Below are 17,813 nucleotides of genomic sequence, written 5' to 3' on the forward strand. Positions count from 1 at the left end.
ATGACTTGTATGTACACCTTTTGCTTCTGTATCCCTTTTGGATAATCTCTTCTCATCACTACACAAAAAGCAAGTTTCAGAGTGTATGTGTGCTCTAAACAGAAACCTTTAAATAAAATGAAGGAAAAAATACCATCTAAAATACTTTAGGTTGTTTAAAATTATTTATAATGAATTTATATATGGTATCTCAAAGCTCTAGTGTTCTTTCATAGAATATATTCTATTTTTTTTGAGATTGGGTCTTTCTATCTCACTCAGTCTAGAAGTACATCAATGTATTTGTGAATCTCATCCCATTACTGATTATCAGAGAAATTTTGACTTTTTAATTTCCAGCTGGCTGGTTTATCTTTCTTTAGGCAGCTCGGTGACCCTTCCTTTTGGAGATTCAACAAAATGATTCTGGACTTAATGCAAATATCTGATTGACTTTAATGCTACTGCAATCTGAACTCTCAAAATCAAGTTATACACTAATCTCAGTCTTTTAGTAGCAGTGATTATAAGAATGTGCCATTGATACCTAGTTATAGAATATAGTCTCAGATTCTTTAATGGCTTTTTGGTAGTGACTGACTGCTTCTTTAATTAAACAAATGTTTATCAAGTGACAACTATGAAAACAACAATAACAACATGATAATGGACATTTTCATTCAGAGAGTTTAAAAATACAGTAACTATCACGTACTTTATACTTTCTGCATTTACATTCTTGAAAGTTCATTGATCAGCCAATGCAAGAAAACTCTCCTCATGTTGCTGTTTCATGCCTCATTTGCCCTAATTTCTAAGTGTTATGATTAAATCTTTTTTATCTAAGCACCCTGAGTAGGTGAATTCTCCATAATTAGAATCCTAACTGTTTTTTTGATGATTCTGTGGAAACTTTCTACATTAAAAATATTTTTGCATTAATACTTCTTTCACCTTATCATGGAAAGAAAAAAATAAAATATCATCAAGAACCATGCTATATATTGACTTTGTCTGGATTATTCTTGAAATCCCTAGGAAAATCCTTAGAGATTTCATTCTTTTTGACTAGTTCAGATTTGGCTGAAGTCAATAGCTAGAAAAATGAACACTATATCTGGGGCTTGCAATATATCATTATCCTCTCTCAGTTACTGTGCATGTTGGCATAATCAAAAACCATTTAAACTCTGATGATTATTCAATACACTTTTAAAGGGTTCAATTCTCTTTTCATCTTCAGTGCCTTCCCAAAGGAAATACAATACAGTAACATACCATATGGCAAATGGGATCAGGCGCAATTCCATATCACATCTTTTATCATATGGTATTTCACAGTATGACATTCTCAAGATTTTAATTGATGTCTATTGTAACTTCTAATGCAGTTCTGACAGTATCTCACTTTTCTCTTCAGAGTTGTCTCTGCCACTGCTATTAACCTATTTAAGTTTCTAAACAGAGGATAGTGTGTCTTTTTCAAATGTGACAGTTATTACAGAACCTATACAATATAAGCAAGAAGCTGAAATGGATCCAGATGTGCTACTTCAGTATAACAGAGTTGTATATGCAATGAGATGCTGAATTCACTTTCCTAAAAGTTTTACCTTCTCCACAAAGTCTGACAAAATGAAACTGAGGTGATGATTTTTTTCTCTATTTTTCTCTAAATATTTTTTCTATTTTCTCTCCTTTTAATTCATTCTGCATAAAAAACAACCACCACAACAAAAAGAAAAATACTAATTTAAACACTTAAAAGTTCATATACAATGAAAGTATTTATTTATTAATAGCTATGGTTTTATTCTTGCCTCTCTGTAATTCTAGACTCTCAAGTTCTGGTGCATTTTTATTTGGATGTCCCATCTGCATCTCAAACTCAGAATAGCCAAAACAGATTTCATATTTTCTTCTAAATTCATTCTTCCCCCAAATTTCCCCCATTTCCATTAAGAGAAACTGAAGAGTATCTTTAATTTTTCCTGCCCTTTCTCACTTTCTATATCCAATTCATCACTAAGGCCTATTGATTCTCCACAACATCTTTTATATCTTTTCTCTTCATCAGAGCAGAAATTAAAAGCTGGAAGGGACCTCAAGGGTCACTGAACTCAACTCTCTCAACTTACAGATGGTGGTAGGTTGAGGCAGGGAAAAGTTAAATGGTTTTCCCGGAATAGCATAACTAATAGATGCCTAGGCAGAATTTGGACTTAGATCTTCTTGACTCCAAAATCCAGAAATCTATCCACCATAACATTCTTACCTTCTCTCCATTCATATTGTTTCTACTTTAATTCAAGTTATTATTACCTCTTCTCTAAATGACCTGGGAACATTGGTACCTGATGCATTGTCTCCTATCTGTCTCCGTGAATCTATTTTTTCTTTCTCTTCAATAGATTCCCTATAGTAGTGACAAACTGATGATCCTAAAACACAATGCTGAGGATGTCTCCACACGACCCCTACTCAAAAAAATCTTTAAATTCTGCCTTTGGAATTAAAAAAAAAAGCAAAAACAAAAACAAAGACTCAGCCTGAAATCAAGGCTCTTCACAATATGGCTCTTATCTTACTGGTTTCATACAATCCATACCTTACTTCAAAGGATAAGTCAATTATCAATTCTTAGGAGAGGCTTTTTCTTATCCCTCATGATTAATACTTTTGAGCTTCTTTCAGCTATTTTGTATATAATAATGTATATTTACTTCTGGGTTATACAGGCATTTTCCCAGAGGAGCCTTTGTACAATATCCAGATTGCCTAGCTTGGAGGCCACAGTGTTCCCATAAATACCACACAAATAAGTATAGCTTCATTTGATTAGATGATTGTGTCTTTAAAGATGGTGAGCAAGTTTGTTTTTTGTTCTGTTTGTCTTCCTCAGTTATAGGTGCCAAAGGTAATCCACTTGGGATATGGAAGTTCTGTTATGCCCCTATGGACTACTCTAACCTGGTAACTCCTCTTTGAGTTACTCTTAATGCCCGTTCATCAATGGCATGGCTAGGCCACACTTACCCGTCTTTGGGCACCAATCTGGATCCCATAGAGACAGACCACTAGTAGGTAGGGGTGAAGCAAAAGAGAACTTTATTCTTAGATAGCACATATTTATACCTCCCTGAGGATCTGGGGGAACGGGAGGTCCTCTAGGAACCTGGCATAATGGGATTGCCCAGAGAAGAAGAAAGGAGGTGTACTAGGCTTTAAGAGCACTAAGGAGGGAGATGTGGTACCTAGGGTCAGACACCGCCTCCTGGGGCAATGGCCCACTTCCATGTAGGACTCACCTACGCCTCAGAACCTCTCATCCCTCAGGTCCTCCCACATGCCTTGCACTGCATTCCTTACTTTTAAAGGCTTTTTAACTCTTACAAGTTCAAGCCATGGAAACCTTAGAACCAGGTAGGATGTCAAAGCCAGCCAACCTAGCATGAAAACCCTGAGAATCCAGAGTGCAAGGGACTGGAGCCCAAATGAAGTTTTGGACAAAAAACTGGCACTGTGATCTATGGAAGCCAAGTTAACCTATGAACTTAATCCCTTTTCCTTCCTCCAAAGAGTTGTGTAAGGAGATGGAATGAAAGAGAAGGATTATTTCTCTCATGTGTTAAGGGAGTAAATTTATATATTTGTGATTTGTAAAAGCTAATTTGACTGTTAGTAGAAAAATGGAACTGGGATTTGGGGTCTTATTTTCTAGACTTGGAGAACATCATTGGTTGGGAGGAGCAAGCTGAAAGTTTTTGTAGAACCCAGACACTTCCTTTCAATCCAATTAAAGGTATATGAGAACTATGGGGGAAGAGAGAAATTTAATCTACCTGGCCTTGTAGACAGTAAAAGCCATGGTGGTCTGTACTACACTTAGTCTCTTATCCTAAAACCCATTGTTATGGAATTCTCTCCTTATTGGTGGATGTAAAAGCTCTACCCTATCAGTGTCAGGATGGAGCTGGTAAAAGAAAAAGCTCTAGACTTCACTGGTCCTCCTTTAGGGTCTTTAATGTATATACACACATATATATGTATGTATATATATAATATTAAGTCTTTATTTATATATTTATATATTATTATATATAATATATCAATATTTGCACATGTATTTATAGGAAATATATATATATGTATATCAAATATCAAGTCTTTATTCAAGCATCAAGTTCCTCCAGCCACTTCTGCCTTCCCACTTCAACAGAGAAAATAGAAGACATCCACTTCATTTCAGGTTGCTAATGAAAAAGACTCTGGCAGTCACCAATGTCCACATATACAGCTTTTTACTCTAGAAACTCTGGAGAGTTTGCCCTTGGGTAAGATTTAGGACTCTTTCTCTTGTTTGAGATTAGTTATCTTGCTCCCTATAGGAGAGTTTCTTCACTCTGTATTGTTTGGTATACATTTTCCTATTCATACTCTCTTATTTCTCTTTTGTTATAATTTGGATAAATGAGTTTTTTTCACTAATTGCTATGTGTGAAACTGGTATTGAGGAACTGGTATTGATGAGAAAGGGCATCAAGTCTTAGATGTAGAATTGTGTTACCTTTTTCCCCTGGAAATGACAAAGTTATCAGAAATTAGAATGCAATTGATCATGTTGTCTAAGCCAGTAATATTTAAGGGAGCAGAGGGATATAATTCTAGTTTGTTATTCCCTCTCTCTGAAGTAAACAGAGTAGCCTGGCCCCAATCTTTTGCACTCCTTTCTGGTAGGAATAAAAATCTTTCTTGGAGAAGGATGGAAGGAGAGGCAAGAAATGTCTACTTTGATTCCCATAAAGCTACGTAGCAACAGACATGAGTCCACTTCTGTTACATATGTGCGGCCCTCTCCTTTCCTATAAACACATGTGCAAATATTAGAATTCTCATTTTCATTTCTCTTCTCATCCCTAGGATTCATCTAACACTGTATCTTACAAATGGGTAGAGTATACTAAATGCTAATTAATTTAAATCTTTTTACTTCATTGTCATTTCTTTTTCTTGACTATGCCATTTCCTTTAGACTATAGCACTGGAAGGTACAGACCTTGAAAACTTGTCTTTGTTTTGAGTCCAATATCATTTGAATATGACTTGAGTGATAGTAATAATATCTTTTGTCACAAAATGGTAATAATAATACAAAAATTCCTGGAAAAAAACAGTTGAAATGAGTAGTGATGATAAATAGGATTAGAAAGGACCTTTTAATTAATTCAAAGATAACTGCTTAATTTAATTAGAAAGATACTCAAAAAATTTTTGAAGGGGGCAATGAAATGCTAAACACTTGCTCCAGAAAGACAATTTTATTTATATTTTTAGTAGATTTGCTACAAATTGTATTGAATTTTAATGAAATTTAATTATGAGAAAACACAATTATAGAAAATTACCTATTTCCTCTTCATCTACTTAATCTTTATATAGATAGTATAAATAAAAGGGGGAGAAAGAAGACAAAAGAGAAGCATATTATGTGTATGTATAATACAGACATCTATACACACATGTGTTTGGTGTACATATTTACAAATAAATATAAATATGTATAATTGGATTTCTTTGAAATTAATAAAATTAGTAGCAAATCTGTTCAAAATATATTGTATATATAGACATTATACGTGAAGACTGCGTATTTTAAAATCAGCTGGAGTCAGGAATTCAGATTAGGGGAAAATCGTCAGTCTTTATTCTCAGTGAAGAAAGATCGGAGGTGGAAGGGAATCGGCAATAGCAATGTGTGTAGCTGAGTCAAGAAGCTAGCTAGACCAGAAGCCACATGACTAGCAGCTGGGAGTATGGAATCCAGGCCAATCTCTTTCAGCTTCTCTTCCTGTCTCTCTGTCTCCACCCACCAAAATCGTCATTTCCTCTACAACACATCAGGACTTGCACAGAGAGTGGGCAGGGACCATTCTTTATCCAATCATGTATATTAATAGAGTATAGACCAATTACTATTTAGCCTCACGTACTTGGGACCTCAGTGCATCAACTCAAACCTCAGCCCATTACAATTATATATATGTGTGTGTGTATATACATGTGCATAATGTATATAGGGAAAAGGAAGGGAAAAACAGGAAGTGTAATATGTGGTGTGTTTCTCTATTTGTGTGTGTATGCATATATGTATACATAAAGGAACTATATGTCTTCACATCTATATCTATATATGCATTACTGGGACATGTATTATTTATATATCTAGCTCTATAAAGGAAACAATAATTAAAGTAGTTCAAAAATGCATTTGTCTCCACAATAAAGTTTTCTTATGTAGTACTTTTATAATCTTTCATTATACTACTTAGTTTTGAAATCTGTAAATAATTTTTTCTCCAATGATGCTACAGTTATAGCCTCTATGCTTTACCTTGTGCATGATTTTCAGCTTAGTGTCATAGAAAGAAAACCTCAATATTATACCATTTAAAAAATGAAATTTGAAACAGGAAAAGCAGGAGTAAAGGGAGAAGAAAAATAGGAGAAAACAAACATTGCTATAATCAAATGTCAAACAAAAGACAATTTATCAAGATCCCTTGAGGCTGATGCATTCCCAGCTCTAGTGTTGATAGAATACTGTGATTTCTTCAATCTCTCTGTGGCTTCCTAACTTCAGGAATATGGGCCTGAAATTATGAGGTATAGTCTACTTTGCCTGAGAAGAAGAGGTATTATATCTTATACCCAAGAAAGAGGGAAAGCAAGAGGTATAAAATATAATACCTGAAATATCCTGAATATTATTCATCAATTACAAACTAATTCTCTTCCTTCACAATAGTTTTAACTATTCTCTATAAGGTCCTATCTGATTTATTTAAGCATTAGTCTGAGGATCTTAGAAGGCCTTAGACTATTAAGACTATACTTGGACACAAAAATTAAATTACTTTAGGATTAGGACACAGTGGTCATTTATATCAATCTTGAGTGATAAAAATTGAAACACAACAAAACAAAAACTATAACTGTTGCAAATAAATATGATTTAGAGAGCTGATATATTAAAATTAGATCATTTTGTAAGTCTAGCCAGAATCTTTCATACTGTATACTGCTCATCTTAATCCTTATGTGATTAAAAAAAAAATCATCCTTAATAGCAAAATGTAGAATATTTGCCAGCTGCACTTCTGATGATTAATGGGCAAATATTTGGAAAAAACGTTTTAAGCTAAACAGCCTCATAAACATGATCATAATTCCAAAATGACAAATTTAAGTAAGATTTGCCAATGATAAAGTTCATGTTTAAATGACCAAGAAAAACAGTTTATGGCATAGTAACCAAAATTCTGATCTGCAAAAAATCATCTAGTTTAGCCCATTTGTTTTACAAATGAGGAAGCTGTGGTCCTAAGAGATGGGATAATTTCTAGAAGGCCACACAGAGAATTAATGAATAGATTATGATTAAACCTAGATCTCTCAACTCACAATGACTGATCTGAGCCATTTAAAACTGAAAGAGCATTGGATTGCAAGTCAGAAATCCCATTTTCTAAATCTAGTTCTGCCTCTAGGTCTCAGTTTTCTCATCTGGAAAATGAAAAGACCAGACATTGTGATGTCAAGGGCCTCTTTTGGCTCTTAAATTGATGATTCTGGAATTTATTTAGCTGTGGTTAGTTTCAGATTTTTATATAATAAAGTGGAAAGAATAATAAATTTAGAGTCTCAGTTTCTTCAAAAAAAAATGTGAAATTTGAACTATTTGACCTCAAAATTTCCTTTCCTCTTGAAACCTCTGATTCTATGCTATATACATGAATGAAATCAATTTTTGTTTCCTTTCTTGTTCTAACTGCTGTTTTCTTGCTTTTAGCAACAAACTTTTACAATGAAATACAAGCTGTTGATAATTATTTTGGTTAATGTTAAGATCCATTTTCTTACTCTAACTTAAAAAAATAAAATCTACAGCAATTTAAATTCTTCTTTGCTTTGCCACAACTGTTATACAGTTAACAACCATAATACAATAAATATTTGATTATATATTTTGGTGGTATAATCAGGAATAAAATAATAAAGTCCTAAAGATGTTTAACAACACATTCAAGTACTTAAGACTTGATTAAGACTGCTGCTAAGGAATAATAAATGAGATTTACAGGTAACCAGGGGAGAAATTCAAGGACTTAAAACATCTTCATAAAAAACAATGACATATAGTATTCTTTGATTCAAAAAATAAAGGGAATGACACTGATTGCCCAATGGCAAAAATGCCTTGTCATCATCACAATATTATTAAAAAATTTTAAAACAACATAAAAATTTTAATTTGGTTCATATAGTTTTCTTCTTTCAGAGAAACAAATAGAACCACTTTAAACAATATCTTTGAGTGACTAATTAATTTTGACTATTATGAATACCCAAATTAATTATAAAGGATTTACAAAGGAAGATGCTATCTACTTCCAGAGAAAGAACTGATAAATAGAATTATATATGGAATGGATTCACACACACAGAACATACAGCCACATTTGTGTCTAATAGTAGCCATCTCCAGAGTGGGGGGGAGGGAAGGAAAAATATAAATATATATGATATATAAATGCAACATAATATAATATTGTAACATATAATAATATAAATAAATATAAGGCTGAATGATAACTATCATATATTTAAAATGAATAGGAAGTTGTATACAATAATTTGCAGTTTAACATACAATCTTTTTTTTTATTATTTAATGGTATGAAAATGAATGTTTTAAAAGTTCAGGACAAAATAAATAAAATAAAAAAGAGAAAACCATAGACTCACTCTGTTTTTGTTTTTTTTTTTTTAATGAAAATCCCAGATTTAAGTTATGAACATTTTTCAAGCTCTACCATTTAGAATTTCACTATCACATTGTTTCTAGGGACTGAAAGAAAGATTGTGAAAAAACTTTTCATTCTTCTATTAAATTAAAATGACAATTCCTTCTTTCCAAATTTTTTATGATATTGGCTATTTAATAGAGCTGCATTCAACTAATTGACAGGCATCAATTAAATACCTACTCTCTGAAACACAGTGTGCTATGCAATGGGGGATATAAAAATAAAAATTCCTCCCCATATTACATTCTACTAAGGAGAGACAGTAAATACAGAACACACACACACACACACACACACACACACACTCTCTTTTTATAGATCTGTGGATATCGATGTATGCATGTATATATGTATATTTATAAATCTAGATGGATAAGTATAAAGATTAGACTGAAATAAAAGATTCAATGACTTCCTCAGGGTCACACAATTAGTAAAAGTCAGAGGTTTTTGATTCCAAAGTTTTCTAACTCCAGGTCTACATTCAATCCACTTCAACCACTGGTTTCTAGGAGGCATGGTAAAGGAGCAATACAGGCATAAACATTCACTAACTCTTCATGATCTTAGATAATAAGTATTAAATTCATGTTTCCAAACCACAATTTTAAGCCTCTCAAATACAGTAAGCTCTTATTATTTATTCTAATAAAAGAGAATAGTGACAAAAACATCCAAAATAGTACTTGAATTTTTGAAATTCTGTGACTTTGGAATGCTATTTGTACTCATATTTGGACATGACAGGTAAATAAATCTTTTTTATTTGATTCAAATCTACAAGTTTATTGAATGACTATTTTGGCTAAGTCATACTCTTAATTTACCTTCTTGAACTGTTATTTGGTTTGTGGTATTTGTCAGATTTAATTCAGGTTCTTTTTCCTTTAGCTGCAAACTAGTCAGGGTTCTTTTTAAAAATGATATTATAAAATGCTAAAATATTATTTACTGTTAAGTAAAGTAGAACCTGGTGAGAGATTAAGATCAGTTAATGTTTGGGTCAGCAACATTATAGATTTCACTACAAAAGCTGAGAGAAAGCAAGTGATGAGGGCTAAAAAAAAATGGGGGGCTTTACAACATTAAACATAGCTGGGTAAATGCTGATTGCCAGGAGAACAACCTAAGAAAGTGCAATTGAAAACTGGTTGAGATAGCAGCCTATGTTGTAAATTATTGGTTTTGTGATATTTAAAGACAGGGTCTTTTACTACCTATTAGTTTTTAAGCTGAATGAAAGCACTAGAAATTTGTGAAGAAACTTATAGTTATGAGGATTAGAAAAATATGTCATCATGCCTAAGGAATTATGCTGCATGTTTTTTTTTTTTTAAACTTAGGTTATTACCCCTTTTTTCTTGTGATTTTTTTTAAACTTACATTGTGATTTGTATGTTTGTGTGGATACATGTACATATAGATACATGTATTTATATGTGTATTAAATTCCCAAATCAGGCCTGGAACATACCCAAAAGAATCTCCTCAACTGGTACAAAGAACCACATCTTGTGGTGTATCTGCATGAACGATAGAAAGGACTTTGAGAAACAGAAGACAGGTTGAGGATACAGTATATCAACATATCTCTGATTCTGAATTTATGGCTATAAGTATATCAGGTAAATTTCCCTTAATTGAGATCAGGGACACTCCTGTTTGAGCTGAGATAGTTGTTTTTTTTCAATGAGAGAGTTCATTCACTCGATGTATAGACTAATACCTAGAGTATATTGTCTATATAACATGTATAACTCCTCTGATTTTTGTTTGCTATCTTCTTGGATAAATGATTTATTTGCTATTCACTATTTGTGATGATCTTTAGTACATCTAGGATTAAGTCAGAAGTCATGTCTTGAAATATAGCTTGGGGCATTTCTCCTTTCATGAACAGTAATGAGAAAAGCTATCTAAACCATTATTTCCCAATAGATAAGCAATCTTTAAAGAGAAAGACATAATTTTAGACTAGTAGTCTCTTTCTGAAGAGAAGTGTGGTTATCTTCATGGCCATCTTTCTTGTTCCCCTCCAGAAAAGAATCAAAGTCTCTCTTAGAGAAAGGTGGCCTATATTACAGAGATATCTATTTATGTCTTTCTCTAAACTGTATTTAGAGGTTTATTATCTACATGGGTGACATCTCTATATATTTATATATATGCATAAAATTACATATATATATACATGCACATTTATGTACCTATATTGATGAAAGAAAAAGAAACAGAGACAGATATACAAGACATAATTCTTGGTACATAGTATATAATAATTTAGATAGATTTTATTGGGTGCCACATTTTAGGAAGAACATTCACAAACTGGAGTGCCTCCAAATGTTTTTCCTAATGAAGATCTGAATCAACAGAGAGTAATCTTAGAGTGATAAGGCATGTACAGACCAAATTGAAGAGTTTTAGAATTTTTAGCCTGAATTAAAAAAAAAATTTCCAGGGGTCAGGGTAGTAAAGGGGTGTGAAAAATGAATGTTGCATTCAATTATTTGAAGGGCTATTTAGTTCTAAGATTCTTTCCCACTATGAGATCCTACATGTTCTTTTTTTCCCCTAGAAATTCTCTTTTTGTTCTTTAGAAATTTTCTCTATTTTTTTCTAGAAATTTTTAAAATTTTTCTAGAAATATTATATTTTGTAAGAGTGATAAATATAGAAACACCAAGGAGATTTCTTAAGCTCCCTTCAAACCATTCAAAGAGATCCTTGTACAAAGTTACATAGTTACCATATAGGTACCAATTGTACAGTATCATTATAACAATGGCAAAAAATGAAGGCTAAGTACTTGGGGAAATTAAACGATCATCTCTTGGAATTACCCTCATCATTCAGGCTTTAGGTATGACCCAAGATGTAATTGATATCCTGTTGCACAGAATCATAACTCGGTAGTCTCTAGGAAAGTCCTCTTTTGAACTGCATAACACTTTGCTCCTGCTCTTTTGATTATGTGCTAGGGAAGAGTCACATCACATTGTCTAGAGAGACATGAACTAAGCTGCTCCACTCTAAGATTAATATCTGTTAGTTCATATCTTCACTAGGAAAAAAAAACCCAAACATTTTTAATGAGATGTCTGGGTTGTAAAAGTCTTTTTTCTATCTGATCCAAAGAGTAGGTATGGGAATCTATGGATATCCAAGAAAAGACATCATTCAAAAATAAGCTTGGGGATATTATGGTTGTGCCTTAGATGGTGAAATCCTAGGAATTATATTTCTTCCTTATATTCATTCCCCTCCTGACAGACTGACCATCTGTTTTCTTGCTCATAGTTAAGTTATTAGACCTAGAGACACATGCCAGAGAAGCTGGGAATCTCTGGGCTTTTGAGTAGAGGGAAGAAAGGAAATAAACAATGACTGTAGCTTGCCACTAGTCACTGCAGTTACTAACCTGGAAAGCAAATGCAGCCTTTCATTCCCTTAGTCATTATTTTCTTCTCTTCTATCTTTCCAATGCACTTGACTATGTGCTAACTAGACTTCAGCAGCAGTAAGGAAGAAAAGTAAAGTCTTGAGGGGATCTTTCATCTAATTCATTCCTGTATCTCACTTTCTCTGACCTCGAGGATCTTTTCCTAAACCTTCATACTACCTGGATTCCATTGTATGTAATCATTTCCTTCCTTTCCCATGCAACACCAATTCAGAAGAATGGTTATAGATACATTTCCCAATATCTTCCTTATAGATGAAAAAGAATGTTTCTCTAAGTGTTAGAATTTCCAGTTAATGGATGTAGAGAAAACTGAGAGTTGTAGGCATTTCAGTTTGCATGTGATACAAATCAATAGAAGGTTAAAATGTCAACAAAAGCATTAGTGGGAAACAAATGTTCAGCAAAACAACTAAGACATTTAAAGATTTTTGATACTTAATTGTATAAGAACATTCCATATGAATAGGTTCAGGAAAATTTATGAATTCATGTATAGTGTCAATTAGAACTTGATTTAACTAACCTAGTGAGATCAATGGACAATTTACCTGGCAAGGTGAGACTTTCTTTAATGTCTATCTTATATTTTTCCTTCATCAGATCAACCTTTTCCTTATTCAAGTCTGAAAAATTACTGTACTAATCATATATTTAAACTATGTCTGCAAACTATAAAGTAACGTGGAAAATGTCTGTTACACAGTGAATTCCAGGACCATGGACAGTAACATAGGTTTATTTAAGAACAGATTTACTTATATCTATCTGATGAGAAATTACACTTGAATGTTAATAAAAAGTCATATTCTCTATAGTCTAAGTATAGAAAAGCTACTTTAATTAATTATTTATCAGGCAGTAGGAACTTAGGATTCACTAGTAGATCTCAAATCCAGTTTGTCACAACTCTCTCTCAATGTGTAAATCATCACTGTCCCATTCTCTGTGGTTTGCCAAGATTCTCAGCCATTCAATAATGTAATTGCCAACAGTTTCTTGAATCCTATTCATCTCAGGGATGTCATTGTCAGCACACTTTCTTCTCTTTCAGTTGACTTTAAGTCTCCAAAGAAATGAAAAGCAAGCCTTTCTCACAAATGACTCAGAAATTTAGTCTACGTGCTCTAAATTTGTGAAATAATACACATTGCTGATGGAAGACACTTGACCTTTGAAGATCTTAAATACATTTTCTCAGATTTATCTTCTGAGTTTGAAATACATAGCCTATCATTGGAAAAGAAGCAAATGTAGTATATTTACCTTTGGTAGTCAAACTGTCATCAGGTATTCCTAGAAGGAAAACAGATGTTCAGAGTTTTAGTAATATTCTTAACACAAGACCAAACATACCACTTTCTACTGAAATAATTAAATACAAATATGTTAAAATATCCCTTTCCATTAAAATATCTAGCCTTTCACGAGAAAGATATATATATATATATATATATATATATATATATATGTGTGTGTGTGTGTTTATATATGAATATGTCCTGGTCTTCATATATTATATGAAGACCAGGACATATTCTTTTTTAGTTTGTCTTCCAGTTTTTCTCATTTATCTCTCAAGCTAAGACCTTGAAGAATGGAAAAATAAAGGCCAGTTTGGTTATGTTTATGAAAGCTATAAAGGCTACAAATATGTCATTCTGGTTTCAGTGTAATTAGAATACAGCTTGTTTATTTGATCTACAGGTAACCTTGGCTTATTTTGCAATGTCAGACTGAATAATCAACCTTGTCCCTTTTTCTCATGAAACATATCATTGGGACCATAAATCATGATCTTTTTTCACATAGATATAGACACACATGTATATATATTAAATACATATTCATAAATATACACATACACCACACACATACATAACATGCAATATGTAATTTGTGATTACCATGCTTACATCATTTGCTACCTTCCAAATTCCATACCAGATAAGAATATAGAGAAAGAAAGGAAGACTAGGAAATTTATGTTATGGAATACAACCACTTCATACAGTTATTTTGGATTTAGCTGTAAAAATAAATGAGACAACATCAAAGTAGATTATTAAAGGTAATACCAAAATGGAAAACCAAAGGGCTGATATACTGCTACTTATAGCTGAGAATTTCAAAGCAAAATCTAGAAAAGTAAAATGGTTTTTAATGATTATTTAGTGTATATTTTTACCAGGGTTCAATGATTAGGGGCTCACGTCATTGGCAATTGGAGGTATTTCTATTTATTCTTGGGGAAAATATTTGTTATTTAAATCTGAGATAATATATAAAGTGTAATACTGACTTTATTTTAAGTCACTGATATTTGGGGCTGAAATTCCACTGGTATATTCAAGTATACACAACAGGATTGCTCTAGGAGAAAATAAAACATATCTTTGGAGTAGTCTATATGCCTTGGTGGATGGGAGGGATCCATTAAATGTATATCACCGGAGTCCCAAACAATAGAACGTAATCTTTTTTTTTATGTAATGGGAGAATCTGACTGAAGGTGTACTCATACTTCTTACTGGTACATTTGTTAGCTCCTGTGAAAATAATTAAATGTTCTAGCATTGATATCTATCTATTCATTTTATTTATTTATTCATTCATTCATTCATTTATTTATCATTATTATTATTTATCTCTAAATAACAATAAAATGATAGTTTTATTGCAATAAAAAAGTGAGTTCCTAGAAGACAGGGACTATATTTGTCTTAGTTGTAGCCAAAATGGTAGCATATATGAAATGGCATAAAATACTAGAGTCAGAATCAGAATTTGGTATGCTGCTGTGAGGCATGGTCTAATGTCCAAAGAGTTATGATGCCTAGTATTTGTGCTCCGGTAATATGAACCTAATTGCAGAGATAAGTCCCTTTAAGTAAACTACTAAGTAACTACAAGAGGAATATATGATTACCCTAATATGTGTTGGATTTTTAAGTTTTCTAAGAATTCACAGAGCAAGAGATCACTGTGGGCTATTCATAAAAATTACCAATGACCATATCCCAATAATGAACCAAAATGGTAATACAATAAATATAGCCTATCTAAGTTAGGTGATCTTATGACAATAAAGAAGTCTAAGCAGCTTATTTAAGTTCTGAAGATGGCAAATAGGGACAATAAGGAACTGATGACTATACCAAGCTTTGTCCAGTTCTGATGATGAAAATAAAAGTAGGGAAAACAAGAACTGATGAATTTCTGATTTTCAGAATGATGTATTTTTATTGTTATTATGGAACTGTTTATTTTGCAGGAAGAGAGTCAACACAGTACAGTAAAAATAATGTTGGATTTAGAGTCAATAGATCCAAATTAATATCATATAAGACACATCTGTGACTTTGGAAAAGTATTTGCCTTATTTTAACACCCATGTAACTTTGTAAAGTACCTAAAATCTCTCAGACTTAGTTTTATCAACTGCAAAATGAAGAGGTTGAATCTTGAAGCTCTATTAGTGTTCTAAATCTATGATCTTAAGATCAGAAGACATTTTCATGGAAGAGCAATATGCTTATCTGTGTAGGATATCTTTTGTTCCTTGGTAAATTTGCCTTTATGTATGTGTTTCATTAAAACATGTATCCTTGCACAAGTTGTATTTAGATGTATGTAATCTAAGCCATAGATATGACACAAGAGTAGTGATATCTGCAACCTTGGCAACACCTGAGACCTTCTTCAGTATTACTTGGATGCCTTTGACAAAGGCTGTGGATAAACTTTTTTAAACTTAGTTTTCTGCTTTCAATTTACCATTTTCTTTTCTTTCCTCAGAAAGCATCAGCAATCAGAATGAAGTATGCTGAATTCATCCTGATAAAGTAGAGAGGGTACTGAATTTGGGAACAGATAAACTGGTTCTAGTTTCAGTTCTACCTCTGAATAGTTGGGCAAAGTTGGGAAATTACTAAATCTTTCTGTATGTCAGTTCTCTCATTTATAAAATGCACTATTTATAAAATCATGCCCTCATTTATAAAATAATCCACTATTAACTTTATAGTTAATATTTGTGAAGAACAAGTAACAAAACATATGTAAAGTGTCTTATGAGGCACTGTATAAATGAGAATTATTATCATTAATAATTGAAGAGACTGGCAGAGACTTCAGAGACTCTCAAAGGAAAAAATCCTCCTCATTTTATACATGAGGAAACCAAGAAAATAAAAGTTATGTGACAATACAGTTCATTCAGATAGGAAATATAAAAGATAGAATTTGAACTCATAACTTCCGATTCTAAACCTGTCCATCATACCATATTACTTTCCTATTGTAGTCTCCTTGAGGGCAATATCTATCTCTTTTTAATTTCTGTCACCCTCAGTGGTTAAAATAGTGTCTTGCAAATAATATTTATTTTCTATATGTAGTGCTTTCAAATCTTTTGAACTTTGAAAATATATTTCTTTTATATCTAGGAGGAGTAAAATACCATGTATTATTCACACTTTACAAAATGTAGTACTCTGCAGAAGAATAGATGTGAAGTTCCTTTACAAAGTTCTTAATCAAATTTATAATTCAGTTCTCTGAACTTGCAGTTTGAAGATCTTTACTATTTTGTAAAGAAAACATGTCTGATACCAGAAACAATATATGATTACTGTATCACAAAATAGCTTTTTAATAGTGGAGGGAAAATTGTCATCTGAATTCTACATAGAGATCAATGTCTATTTATTATTTATACCTTCTTCTAATATAAGAGACACTTAAATGATTTTAAGTAGCTAAATATTCTTTAAACCCCTAAGGCCATTTTCTTCCCATTCTTTCTTTTGGAAAATATTATTTATATAAACCTGACCTTTAGACTTATTTTTAATATTTTGAACAACGTTTGCTTTCTGCATATAATAAGTTCTGTCATACTTCTCATTCATTGACCCCAGGAGTATATAACAGTCATAATACAATAAATAACCTTCCTCTTCAAGACAGTAATACCTTCAAAGAACTTCAGTAGGCTCATTAAAGTTAAGTTCTGCTGTCTGAATGTACCTGGGAAATCTTTGCTCGAAATTGATTTTATTCTTTTATCATTATTTTAAAATAAATCTGGTCATATTAGTTCTATAACCAACATTAAAATCAATGGTATAAACATTATTGTTTCATTAATAATTTTACTAAATAGAATACTATCCAATATTTGTAGCTTCTTTGCTAAATAAATTTTCTAGTGATAAAAACTTGGAACCCCACAGGACATGTTTAAAATTTCATTTTTTCATTGGTTTAGTTGAGACATGAGAGAGAGAGGGAGGGAGGGAGAAAGGGAAGGTGGGAGGGAGAGGAAAAGAGAGAAAGATGAGTGTTGGGAGTCAGAGATGAAGGGCAGGATAGGAAATGGAATTTCCTTAAGAAAAATAAAAATGTGTTGGAAGGGGAAATGTACAGGGTAAATTAATAGGAAAGGAAGAAAAATGAGGGAAAGAAAAGAGCTTCAAAAGAAAGGCTATAGTTCAAGCAAT

General features: G+C 32.4%; 1 long non-coding RNA gene across 1 annotated transcript in view; it reads right to left on the reverse strand.

The window, feature by feature from the left end:
- Positions 1-17,813, reverse strand: part of LOC116422456 — a 431,491-nt gene that overhangs the window by 84,695 nt on the left and 328,983 nt on the right. Inside the window, exon 3 of the long non-coding RNA XR_004233101.1 lies at positions 13,576-13,605. This is a non-coding gene — a long non-coding RNA (uncharacterized LOC116422456). The remainder of the gene's footprint in view (positions 1-13,575; positions 13,606-17,813) is intronic.

This window comes from Sarcophilus harrisii, chromosome 3 (genome assembly GCF_902635505.1).
Source record: "Sarcophilus harrisii chromosome 3, mSarHar1.11, whole genome shotgun sequence".
Taxonomy (NCBI): Eukaryota; Metazoa; Chordata; class Mammalia; order Dasyuromorphia; family Dasyuridae; genus Sarcophilus; species Sarcophilus harrisii.